Genomic DNA, 14,482 nt, shown 5'->3' with positions numbered 1-14,482 from the left:
TTTTAACTGAAAACTCTCAATTTGGCACTGTCTCTTTTCACGGAATGGTACATTTTATATGGAGATCTTTGGAGGAATCTAAAACACCCTGGGAATCTGCTCCCTCTTTGCATAGACCTCAATCAATGTTAACAGATACTAGAGTATAACTGTTCTGTTCCCTTGTCTGGCAAAACTCCAAACTGCTAACTTATTCCAAAGTTTCCATGCAGGATTGGTCAGTAACTACATTCTACAGTTCTTTGAATTGTATTGCCTCAAAGCCCGTTCACAAACCACTCACTTCCTCCACCTAGGCCTCCATTTCCCACTGTTTCCACCAACTAAATCAATATAAAAATCAGCTAGGAACCAAGTGATAAAATATACCAGCTTATGAGGTACATCTCACGTCCACATCATAACAGTTTCTAAAGATCATTTTTGTTTATACCCGTGACCTACTTTGAGGAATAAAAATACTGTATTTCTCAAGTGGCACTTAAGAAGTAACTGTTAATTTAAAGTCAATGAGGGGGACAGGGTGAATCAGCAAGAAAACCAGACTATAAGATATACATTAGTGCACACCAAAACTTACATTCTGATTTTAAATCATCATTTTCTCTTTCATTTACTCTTTCAGTGATTTTCCTTGTTTATCCAGTTCATTCATTATTGAATTGTTTTATGTATAAGAAGCTATTTTTGCCCAATGAGTTTTTATTGTCGAATACAAAGTTTATCCTGGTTTACTGATATATTAAAAATAATTCAAGGGCTCTCTCTGAAAACTTTTGAAAATTACAATTTTGTTGAGTTTACATTTGTTGTTGTTTTGAGGCAGCATTACTAGGGAGTTCATTGTGATCTAGCATTTTCTATGTGGTTGTGCTGGTCTCCATCTTGCTGACCTTGTGTTTCTGCCTTCCAAGTGTTGTGATTACAGGCAGACACTACTGTACTCCGCTTGCGTGTCTGAATTCTTATAGGAAAAGTCTTCAACATACAGATTTGGTGATTTACTTCAGCTTGTATAAATAATTCATGGTTACCTTAGCACATAAAAGAAAGATTTATTAATTCTACTCCAACAACATAAAGATTACTATAGCAAATAAGCCTATAGCTTATTGTAAACATGACAGGTGTTTATTTAAAGAATATGATATTGAAAATAATGGAGTTTATAATTTTTTAAAATGTATTTATTTATACTAATTTATGTGTATGTGCCTGTGTGTGTGTGTGTGTGTATCTGTAACAGATGCATGGAGGTTACCCCCGAGTCCATAAGAAGACATTGGATATTCCTAGAGTCAGCGTTACACCAGTTAGAAGATGCTCTACATGAGTGATGGGAACAGAACCCAGGTCCTCTGCAAGAGCTCCTAACCACTGAGCGACCTCTCCACCACCTAGTGCTATATTATTGTAGCATTATAATGCAGACAATGTTTCTCTTTGTGTGCTGCATACAAATTAAAATATAAACATACTAATAATACATTTTAAAAATTAAGGATGATTTGTTTTGAAGTCTTCTATCATAGGATCTGTCATTACATTTGATTACAGAATGCGACAGCATTATTCGTGCTGCAGCTTTCAGCTGTATCAATCAGCAACAAATTTTCTCCTAATAATTCCTAATCAAGAAAACAGATACCCCTGTTTCACAGTCAACTGCGGTTACTTGTAAAATGCTCTTTGACTGATTAGTTCAATTTAAAACTGTGGTCAGGAAAGTTTGTCATCAATTATGTCAACATAGCCCAAAATAGTTGGGGGGAAAAAGCCAGAGCACAGTGCATTTAATCTGGGAAGTAATCAAGACAGTCACCATATATTCAGGGCTGAACAAAAGGAAAACGATGGCATTTCTAAGTGATCACCTGTTCAAAACTCATCTCGGAACAAAGCAAGGTTTTAACATTAGAGATCAGAGCCATCTCATTTCTGTGTAAACGAAAAACTTAAGGCTCTATTATTCTACTATCCAGAAAATATTTTCATGATTTATTCATTCTAAAATGCACTTATAAATCTGAAATATCATTATGTATGTTTTTTACTTTAAAACTACCAATAGTTTTAAATTTTTAATAAACTACTGAACATGTGACAAAGAGAATACATTAAGGATGTTCCCTGTTGCAGAAGAGTCTATTGATGGGAAATGCCCCTGGTTAAGCAGGAAAGCTAAAGACTATGTATACTGTACCAAGTGTGTTTGAGTTACGCATGTTTCAGGTTTCAAAATGCTGAAGCTGTCTTAAAGACGGAAATGCATTTATTAAGAAAGACCATCTGAAGCCAGGAAATTTGTTTGATTTTTTTCCTTTGCTAAAATGATCACCTCACTTTGGTTTGCATGTTTAGTAATATACTACCCATGACTCATAACAAACATGTGTTCTGATGAAATATATATGTGTATTATTAGATTTCTTTATTTTTCAAAAGAAGCATTATTTTGAGCTGAGGTAGTTGTCATATGACTTAGAATCTTAATGGAAACAAACCTCAGGACATGTCAGTGAGAGGCACTAGGCTTTGAGAGGGACTAACACACCCTGAGTTTGCATAACACCATTTCATGGACTGAGGTGCTAGACTGGATAGGAAGGAGAAAGTGATCTGGGCATTAACATTCTTTGCTCTCTGTTTCTAAGTGTGGGTACAATGTGACTTTGTGTCATGACTTCCCTGCCATAATGGAACATACCAATCCAAAACAGCCCTTTCCTTCCTGGCTTGCTTTGGTCAGGTACTGTCCAGCAATGAGAAAGTTAACCAATACAGAAAACTTACATGAAGATGTGAGTCAATGCTGCAGTGTGCCCGAGCACATTGTTGGCCCTTGGAATTAGATTGTGCTAAGAATGTGGACGACTACCTATCCAAGAGCATGGGAGATCTTTACATTTTTCTGGTATCGTCTTTAATTTCTTTCTGTAAAGACTCAAAATTCTTACTGTTCAGGTCTTTCACTTTTTTTGGTTAGCGTTACCCCAAGATATTTTATGTTGTTTGTGCATATTGTGAAGGGTGATGTTTCTCTGATTTCTTTCTCATTGCATTTATCATCTGTATAAAGTAGAGCTACTGATTTTTTTGAGTTAGTTTTGTATCCTGGTACTTTGCTGAAGGTGTTTATCAGCTGTAAGAGTTCTCTGGCAGAGTTTTTCGGGTCACTTATGTAGACTATCATGTCACCTGCAAATAGTGAAAGTTTGACTTCTTCCTTTCCAATTTGTATACCTTTGATCTCTTTTTGTTGTCTTATTGCTCTAGCTAGAACTTCAAGTGCAATATTGAGGAGATATGGAGAGAGTGGACAGCCCTGTCTTGTTCCTGATTTTAGAGGAATGGCTTTGAGTTTCTCTCCATTTAGTTTGATGTTGGCTGTTGGTTTGGTGTATATTGCTTTCTTTTATCATGTTTAGATATGTTCCTGTTAATCCTGTTCTCTCCAAGATCTTTATCATGAAGGGATGTTGGATTTTGTCAAAAGCTTTTTCAGTATCTAGTGAGATGATCATGTGGTTTTTCTTTTTCAGTTTATTTATATGGTGGATTACATTGTGGATTTTCATATGTTGAACCATCCTTGCATCCCTGGGATGAAGCCTATTTGATCATAGTGGATGATTTTTCTGGTGTGTTCTTGGATTCGATTTACCAATATTTTGTTGAGTGATTTTGCATCGATGTTCATGAGGGATATTGGTCTGCAGTTCTCTTTTTTAGTTATATCTTTGTGTGGCTTGGGTATCAAGGTGATTGTAGCTTCGTAGAAAGAGTTTGGCAATATCCCTTCTGCTTCTATTGTGTGGAAAAACTTGTGCAGTACTGGTATTAGCTCTTGTTTGAATTTCTGATAGAATTCTGCAGTGGAGCCATCTGGCCCTGGGCTTTTTTTTGGTTGGAAGGCTTTTGATGATTTCTTCTATTTCAGTAGGGGTTATAGGTCGATTTAAACTGCTTATCTGTTCTTGGTTTAATTTTGGTAAGTGATATCTATCCAGGAAACTGTCCATTTCCTTTAGATTTTCAAATTTTGTGGAGTACAGGTTTTCAAAGTATGGCCTCAAAGTATGATGATTCTCTGGATTTCCTCAGTGTCCATTGTTATATCCCCTTTTCGTTTCTGATTTTGTTAATTGGCATGCTCTCTCTCTGCCTTTTGGTTACTTTGGATAGAGGTTTGTCTATCTGGTTGATCTTCTCAAAGAACCAACTCTTTGTTTCATTGATTCTTTGTAATGTTTTCCTAGTTTCTACTTTATTGATTTCAGCCCTCATGATGATGGAAGCAGAGGCAGACATCCACAGATATACACTGAACTGAACTCTAGAACTTAGTTGCAGAGAGGGGGCAATGAAAAGTGAAGGGGTCGGTACCAGGCTGGTGAAACCCACAGAAACAGCTGGCCTGAACAAGGGGGAGCACATAGACCCCAGATGCTGTCTGGGAGGCCAGTACAGGACTGATCCAGACCCCTGAACATGGATGTCAATGAGGAGGCCTCTGCAATCTAGGGAGCCCCTGGTGGTAGATTAGTATTTTTCCATGGTGTAAGAAGGGACTTTGAGAGCCAATCCCACGTGAAGGGATGCACTCTTGCCCTGGACACATGGGGAAGGGCCTAGGCCCAGCCCAGGATGATGTGGTGGACTTTGCGGAGCCCCTGTGGAAGGCCCTACCCTGCCTGGGGAGTGGAGGGTGGATGGGGTGGGGTGGTAGGTCGGGGTGGGGTAGAAGTGGTGTGAGTGAGGAGAGGGAGAAGGGATTGACTCGAAACAAGCTTGTTCCTAATTTGAACAATAAAAAAAAATCATACTTTGGAATACACCCATAGTGATTCTTGGTAAAGAAAAAAAAAATGTGGACGACGTTCTTTTGTTTGGATGAGCCATAGAATTTTGCAATCATAATTTTCCAAGCCATTCTGGGAAATGGGAAGGCAATGAATGCAAACAGAAATGTGGGCAGTAAATGCTTGACAGTTAAGGTTTCAGAAAGGGGAAGGGCTATCAGGAACTGTGATTCAGAACTGGCTTAGTTATCTTTGCATTGCTGTAATAAACCCCCATGAAAAAAGTAATTTATGAGCCAGAACTAACAAAGAGTTGGCTACTCTGGCAGAGGATCTCTCAGGACAGGACAGCATTCAGGCTGCGACATTGACACTGCTTACTGCTATCATCCAAGTCTACAGCAAGAGATAGAGAAACACAAGCAGAAAGTGATGAAAAAATGTGCAGTGTGGCAAGAACAGGAATGTGAGTGAGTTTTAAGTTCCGGACAAGACAGATTTGAAAGCAGTTATGATCATGAAAGAGATTATGTCCATTACAGAGAAACTCAGTGCTCTGCTCTGGGACAATTGAAAAGAAACAGATACAGGAGCTGCCCTACAAGTGAACATCTGATTATTTTTACCAGAAAAAATTACAAAAGAATCGTTACTTTTAGATTAAGGTTTAGCTGTCATCAGACATTTCCTGTTCAAACTGCCTGGTCCCAAATAGCTGACTCAGAAGCTGAATATGAATTAAAAATGCTTGGCTGATAGCTCAGGCTTATTATTAGCTAACTCTTACACTTAACCCATATCTCTATCTATACTTTGCCACGTGACTTGGTACCTTTATTAGCATGGCATATTCATCCCCTGCTCTCTGTGCATCTGGCTGGTGATCCCTCATTCCACCCTCCTCCTTCCCATCATCCTAAGTTTGGTCATCCCACCTATACTTTCTACAGGCCCATCATTTTTAAAACCAATTTGAGTGACAAATCATTTCAGTGTACAAGAGGATTAATCCACAGCATTTCTCCTTTTTTGTCTAATTAAAAGGAAATATTTAAACTTTAACATAGTAAGATTATATACAACAAAAATAGCTATCAAGTAAGAATCACAGTTACAATATTCAGTCTATTTGTATTTGGAAAAATTAGAGAAAATACTTAATTATCTATCTTATCTTGGTGAGTCTAAAGTTTTATAACTAGTTCATTTTCTATTATAACTATAGGAAAACTACAATTATTAACTGTTTAGTCTCCAACTCCATCAGAGACCCCAGAAGGATGAAATGTTCCTAATCAGACTGCCTGGAGAGACACCCAAAGTTCCTCTTTACCATTGGGGCTTTTAATACCTGACAGACTTTTCTGTGAAGCAGGATGTTTTTAAGTACTGCCCTGCCCAGTTTGGCTCAGTCACATTCTTTTGTGTCCTGCTTGTACAATTTGGACAGCATACTGTCATCAGTCAAAGCAAGAGCAATTTCTTGCCCAGTGGAGTTTCTTCAATGCCCATCATCTTCTCTGAAGTATATCGATGCTGCCAGGAGCAGACATGTCTCATTGCCTTTAAAAAAAACCTTAATTATTTAAACATCTTAAACACCCTATTCTGTAGCTCTCTTAAGTATGTGAAGTCCATCTATCAATCTAAATATGTCTGTGTATGACCATGAAAATGTGTATAACATGACTATAAGTTTGACTATTACAGATGAATATTAATCTATATTTCTTAATTATATATTACATTTTTAAATGAGCTGAATAAATATAATACCTTAAACAAGAGTAGAAATATACATACAGATAACAAAAATAACTTCAAATTTGTATCAATATACCAAAATCCATACTTATGTAAAATATATAAGAATAATAGTTGCTTTTGAATTAAGGTAGATTCAAAAATCTACCTTTTTATTTTATCATCTCTATATCCTCCCTTTTTCTTTTCAGAAAGTTATCCTTGTATCTAATCTTCTTTGTTAGCTTTTTCCTGACTATTACCAATAATAACTTGTAACAAACCTCCCTTAAACAAAGACAAACATCCATAATTAATTTTGGGGGAATGTGTATAGTTTTCTAGGGTAGTACCTGTTGATTTGGGGCACTGGTAATTTTGGGGGGACCCTGAGAAAATTTAAGATTATGGCCATGTCCTGACTGGAGGATTCTGTGAGGCTGGATCATCTCAGCCAATTGCCTTGAGTTTGCTTTGGATGTAGAACTCAGAAGAAACTGCAACAGAGGCACCCTGAGACGTTGGATCATATGGGCCATTACCCCCATCAGAGAGTTTTCAGGGGGTCTTGAATCACAAAACTAATTAATCTTATCAATAAAAACCAGGTGTCAGATATTGGGGTGAAAACCTGAAAGATCAGAGGAACAGGGCGAGCAGCTATTGGACTAGATATTGTTAATATAATTATTGCCTGTATATATTTGTATACAGTTATTATACTTATTGTATAGAGTTCTACTATGTTAGTTAAAAACCTTCACTTTTTCTTTAAACAAATGGGGGAAATGTGTGATATTTTCATTATGTTCTGACAAATAAAGCTTGCTTGGAGTCAGAGGGCAGAACCAGCCACTAGCTGACCATAGAGGTCTGGAGTCTGTACAGAGAGGAGACAGGAAGTGATAAGGTGGGGCAATGAGAGAATCTAGAACTTTATGTACAAAGGATCGGAGGAGGTTAGAAGAGACTATGGCTGCTCCTCTGCTTCTCTGATCTTCCTGGGTTTTATCCCAATTTCTGACTCCAGGTTTTTATTGATAAGATTAATTTGATTTATGATTCATTTAGCCACCAAGGAAAAGTTTTCTGTAGCATTAGTAAAAGGATCTTAGTGTATAATTTATAGGAAAACTGAGGGAAATGCTAATTTAGGAAGAGAACCTTAAACATTTAAATCACTCAATAATTGTTAATATTAACTAAGCATCATGAATTTCTCTGCAAAGAAGCATAAAAAACATCTCTACCATCCAGCTCCTGACAGCAAAAGGGAACATGCAGAATGCTAACCGGGCAAACACAATACAGTACTAAATGCCCGGTAGAGGCTTGCAGGAGATGTAAGAAAAACTCAGAGTACTAATGAAGGCTTCTTAAGAAAGACTTATCTGTCAGCTCTGATAGATGAATAAATATTAAATACAAAAAGGGTGGAAGCATCCCCAATGTACAGAAAGACGTGTACAAAGGCAAGGAATCACAATCACCAGGGTACTGGATAAATATCAGTGCAGTAGACCATCCCCTGCTCGGTAAAGATAACGGGAGGATGATGAATAGAGGAAGTGTCAGTTGCTTTTCTCGTTGCCATGACAACACATGTGCCAGAAGCTGCTAAGGGAAAGAAAGGTTTGTTTGGCTCATGGTTTGAGGATGCAGTCCATCAATGCGAGGAAGGCACGGCAGCAAAGCGTGAGGCAGCTGGTCGAGTTGCACTCCCCATCACGAAGCAGAGAGCAACAAATATTGATGTTGTGTTAGTCTTCACTCTTTTATTCGGTGTAGCAGCACCCCGGCCCATTTCAGGTGGGCTTTCCTACTTCATTTAACCCAGTCTAGACATCCATTCACAGAAATGCTCAAAGGTTGGTCTCCTAGGTGATCAGGTGATCATAGATCCTGTTGACAGTCAGTATTACCTATCTCAGGTAGAAAGAACAATCAGTCCACTTCCATATTGAGTATGTCCTTAACACTACGGCAAAGTTACTATCAAAAACATTATGAAAAGGAAAACACGATCAGATGTGAAGCCCCCAAGCATTAAAAAAAAACCAAAAACATAAGACACCACTTATGCATCTCAAATGAATTTAAGTTTACAGCCATAGATAACTTACATCCCAAGGTGTGCAATGGACTTACAGATGTAATCATGAATGATTGGCAGTAACTGCAGAATCGCAGAGGAGTGCAGTTTTGTCAGGCGGCGTGATCCGAGTGAATAATCCCCAGTTCTCTCAAAGGGTAAAATGGTAAGTTCTGGAAACTATTAGATCAGCAATGTTGATCTTTAATACATTCTAGAATGGATTACTCTAACAGAAATTGAGAGTGCTTAGGACATAATGAGACTACCTCCTGGATCCAGTCTAAGTGCACTAAAAGCATTGCTACTAAATTAGCCTTATTTAATTTTCTGTAGGTTGAGTAGCCTGGGAAATTTCAGAAGGTTGAGAGGTAATATTCTTGTCTAGGTAAGGATTTTTCATGAAATCACTCATGTGTGCTTGTGGAGAAGGATAGAAATCTAACTGGCGGATAGAGGCAGACTGAGTACACACAGCAGGGCTTGCAGTTACTAATTTGATGTTAGCTGACAGGTATGCTTGCTTCCTCTAGTGTGTCTGGAGGCTTTGTCCTCAACCCTGTTTCAGTTACATTTTATAATCGAATCTGGTCGAGGAGACATCAGTCTGGAAAGGGTAAGCAGATACACTGAAAGAAACAGAATGCAGAAGAGTTTCAGTAGCTAGACCAAAGCATGAAAAATAGGCCGTGGAGATTCAGCAGCAGAGATGATATACAGTGTTGACTTTTACAATCTGTTACATAACCGTATGTTTGGGCTGCAAAAAGTTCATATCAAAGTAATAAAAGCAAAACTGGAAACAGTGCTAGTCCTGCTGTCAAACACAAACTTCTCACCACCAGGAAAGGGTAGACCTTCGGCAATGCCTCAGTAGAGGAGTGTGTACATGGGAGGGAAACGGCAATAGGAATGGATCATTTCTAATAATTCGTTGACCTTGACCACTGAGCTTGTCCACTAGTAGGACCTCTCCTCACTACTATTACACACAATCCAAATTCATGCCAGATAGAAGGATCCCTTTTCCACAGCATCCGTTCCACCTATCTGAATATGAGCAATAAATAATTCATACATGGACCCCCCCATTTGACGTTAACTTAAAGTGGGAACTAAGCATCAAAGGCCAATCAAAAAGAAAAAATCCATCTTCTTATGTACTCTAATTGGTTTAATTAGTCCAGCCCTAAGCTTATCAGTGTATGGCATGCCTCTCGTTTTAGGGATTGGTTCACAAGTAGCCAATTGATGTAAATTTCATGTTTTTCCCCCAGAAGTTAATGGGAGGCAACCTGCCTCTCTTCCTGAATGAGGAATCGGGCAGCACTAATTGCTTCTGGCAAGCACCCAAGGGCTAGGAGGAAGTCAGTCTGGAGGAAAAGGAGACACACAGCGAGAGGCAGAGAAGAGCAAACCACAGGAGGTGGACCCAGAACCCCGACTCAACTATCTAAATTGTTCCGAGGCTGGAGATCTCAGTCCAACTTTAACCTAACTTGAGGCAGGTTTTCTGTCACCTTTGGCTGAAAGCCTTATAAGAGATCCAAGGGCAAACTTCTAATATAAAGAAAGAGTATTCTCAAAACAGAGGGGCATGATGGCACAGGGAAATTCTGAAGGACTCGGGAGAAAACCCTAAGGACCGCGTGAGCTGTTTAGAACGCCTGTCCTGGGGAAGAGAGCTTTGCACAGTGGTTATTGCTCGGTTATTCAAGGCTAGAACTATTGCTGTGGAGCTGTGGAATGGCAAATTGTGATTTGATGCAAAACACCAAGAAACACTCTGCTTTTTAAGGCATTGTGTTACAGGCATCTGCTTAGCAATTAGTGGAAGTGCTGAAGCAAAGAATCGTGAGCAGTATCTGGAAGTTGTGCTCAGCCCAGGTTTGGTAGTATTTTGTCACCCCTTGTTATTTACACATAGGCAGCTTGCCTACTTTCTAAAGAGAGAGTCACTCCTACCTTGCTTTCTCTGTATGTCCTGAGAGATGCAGGTTTTTGTCTCCATCTGAAGGGTGAATGGGACAGAATTAATAGTTTCTCAGACTGCTATAAGCTCTGCAAATGCTTTTTGCCTCCAAAAGAAATCACTGGAAGTGCATTCGCGAGGCTCATGGCCTGCTGCTTCTCATAACAATAAAATCTAAAAACGGGCGATTCAATCCCGGCTTCCCACAACATCACCATCAGAGTTACCATGAGGAATCTCCTTGGGACACACTCAGTTCTAATTCTGGAGATGCTGTGTGCATATTTCAGACGTGGAATCTTCTGCTGAGTGAACTATCAAAACCTCAATGACCGAACAAGAATTTATTGAGCACTTAGGGTTCCGGGGCCTGTGCTCAGCATGGTGATGGCAGAAACCTTACCTGTCTGACTTTGTCTAATGCAGAAAGTAAATCAAGAGGTTTGGTGCAGTGTGATCTCTGTTCTTCAAGCTTCGTAACCCTTTTCTTAGTTGTGCCCTTAATACTAAATCTAGGATATGGTCAAGATTCTCAATATAGGAAAAATATAATGGGGAGGGATACAATATCATTTTGAGTGCCTATTGGATTCTTTTGAAAAATTCAGAGAGAACCTTTCAATTAAAGCTGTAAACTTACTTTGTTCTAAGGACTTAAGTAATGCTATTTGTGTGTGTGTGTGTGTGTGTGTGTGTGTGTGTGTGTGTGTGTGTGTGTGCTCATGTACATATATTGAAAGGAGTAAATAATTTTTTTTTTTTTTTGGTTTTTCGAGACAGGGTTTCTCTGTGTAGCTTTGGAACCTATCCTGGCATTCACTCTGGAGACCAGGCTGGCCTCGAACTCACAGAGATCCGCCTGCCTCTGCCTCCCAAGTGCTAGGATTAAAGGCGTGTGCCACCAACGCCCGGCTGGAGTAAATAATTTTATCTTAACCTATATACACACACTACTCCCAAGACCAGTTAAGGTATACAAACTGATCTGGCTTCATGGAGTTGGAGAGAAGAAGAAAATTCACAATTAAACAGTTAAGGAGTGGAGGGTGGGAAGGAAGACTGGTTATGTTAAGAATACATTGCATGAAATTCTCAAAGAATTAATAAGAATATTGTTTAAACCCAGGTTGGTGAATATTTAGATTTTCTCCACGATGATGCAGAAATTATAGTATACCTCTACAAAATATCAGAGCTACTTCCTAGATCAAAGGGCAGATACATTTTGTACTATCCAGGTATTGGCCCATATATAGAAAATACACACCCCACATGGTATTTAGGCTTTGGAGCCTGTGTTAATCTGTGATGCTTCAGTCAGGAGTGGAAGTATCCATTAAGAAGTGAAGACAAACAGGTTGATCAGGTCTGCTACCAAGGATCTCTGTGGTTAATAATGCTGTGCTGTTGGCGCTATCCAGGCTGTGTGGTGATGATAATGGACTAAGCCTCTGAAAATGTAAGCCACCCCAATTAAATGTTTTTCCTTTATAATATATATATATATAATATATATATATATATATTAATATATAAATTACGAAAATGTAACTCACAACCTTGTGGCTATTTGATAAATTCCTGCTGTGACTCGTCACTGAACATATGTAGAATTCAGAAAACACTTAGTGTATTCTAGGACTTAGTAACTGGAGGCGCCAAAGTCAATGGGCAAGTTTTTGAGCTGTTTTCTAGGGTACATGCATTGTGTGCCAGGAGCACTGAGGAGAGGAAACAAGGGGACAAGAGATAAGGAAGTTAATATGGAGAGAATGGCTCTTATCCTTAAAGGAGAGATTGAAATTTAGTACATTCTGGGGAATGGTGTTTTGGGAAGGCAAAGACAACCTTTGGGAGGTTAAGAAGCAACAGGAATCTAGATGTCTTCAAGGGTTTTACATAAAGGAATCAGAGTTTTATGGGAAAGAGTGGCAGGTTTTCAGAGTGTGCTGAGGATCTGACACATCTTAAAGAAAGGAGGGCAATTTATTATTGTTTGAAGTGAGGAGATTTACTCTGTCTTTGAGCAGGAGTAACAGAAGTTAGCCCAGGGAGGGAGGTTTTATCAGTGAACTGTATCATGAATTGGAGAATCGGAATCTTGCCAAGAAGGAATTATAGAAATCCCCATGACAATAATGGCGTCAGGACCTGGGTTAAAAGATTAATGGAAGATTTAAAATTGTGCCCAAGACATTTTGTAGAGTAAAAATACTTGTTAGCTAATCAGAGGCAGGAAATTCATGCAGTGTTTGTTTGTTTGTTTGGGATGTGCTCCTTCAGTACCTGGCACCTCCTGTATCACATCATCATGTGAAACTTATGTTTTGTATGTGCATATGCATGTTGTGAATGTCTTATTTCTCCTAATAGATTATGGTGTTCATGCATACTTTCTGTGGGCAGCTTGTTCAAGGTCTCCAGGGTCCTACTTTGTTGAGATGAGAAGTAGAAAGGGGGAAAGATGGAATGTTAACATCAAGTTTTCCAGCCAAGTTGAATAAAGTGTCCCATTGGCTTCTTGGACACATCTGCAAGGTGAGGATGGTTGATTTTTGGCAAGTCCTGGCTTTAACATAGTAAACTAAACGGTGAAGGTGATGTGACAGTTGAACACCCATAAACTCTCTTGACAGAAGTCAATGAATGACTTACTTTGTAAGAATGCAGTGAGATACTAAAAGCAATTATAGGTCATATCAAACTGTCCATAAACTAAAATAATAGAATTTTGTTTAATATCCCTTTATATCTGTAAGTGATGATTTTTGCCTGTTTATCTTGGGTGGTCTATATAAACTGATTATCTTGCCTCTTCCTATTTCAATGTCATTAGAGACATCAGACATTGGTCTATAGTTTGCTCTCTGTGTTATAAGTGGCCTACTATGGCTTTTCATTTGGACTATGTATGTAAATAAAAAATCTTAATGTTCACTATTCTGAGAAATGATCAATTCATTTTGGGAATCCAATAAGATAGTAAAGATGCTACATCTATTACTTATTTCTGCAATCCATCATGTTGATGGGTGAACAATTATCTGGAGAGAAATAAATACTGCTGAAATATACCCTTAGATGGAAACAGTGATGAAGCTAGCAGTGGAATACTTGAAAACATTGGGTGTAGTTCTATTGGATCTATTTTTAAAAATTTTTGTCATATATAGTTTGATCTCTAAATGTACTCAGGATCACATATATTGTGAAATACAGAGCATATTGTTGATAGTGAGCTCAAATGGCATTTGCTGCAGACAGAGAATGCAGAATACATGAGCATGGCTGCAGTTAGTTTTGAGGGTTAAGTGAGGGGAAAAGGAATGGCTTCTTTTTATGGAGTCTGCTTATTTAGCAAGTAAGTAGCAAGGTTATTACCTATGGAGAATTAAATAGGTGATAAAATAGGTGATTCTTCATGTTTATTAAGAGAGAAGTTATTAAAATGATCATTTTTGAAATGTAGAGGAGGAACTGACCACTAAAATATAGAAGTGCTAGGTGGCACAGAAAACAGCTTTCATAAATTCAAATGAGTGTGGCTGAATGTTTTCTCCAGGATAGTTGGCTGCACAGGGTTGGATGTGTAGGTGAAGAGCTAGAGACTTACATGGGATTAGAATTCTGGAGAACGAAGAGAAAGGAAATGGGATATGTGTAGGGGATATGTAGCAATGGACACAATGCTCTCAGGTTAAGAGAATGAAAGGCCACCCTGAGGCAAAACAATTCATTTCGAGAGTGGAAGCATTTTTAAGGAAAGATTACTGATTGTGACCAAACTGGGGAAGAGGTATTTGAAAGTAAGAGTTGAATGATGGGGCCATTGCTGGAAATGGCAAGCTCTGCTGTGCACTTAGGAAAGTGGAT

Source organism: Cricetulus griseus, assembly GCF_003668045.3.
Source record: "Cricetulus griseus strain 17A/GY chromosome 1 unlocalized genomic scaffold, alternate assembly CriGri-PICRH-1.0 chr1_0, whole genome shotgun sequence".
Lineage (NCBI taxonomy): Eukaryota > Metazoa > Chordata > Mammalia > Rodentia > Cricetidae > Cricetulus > Cricetulus griseus.
This window is presented reverse-complemented; position numbering follows the sequence as displayed.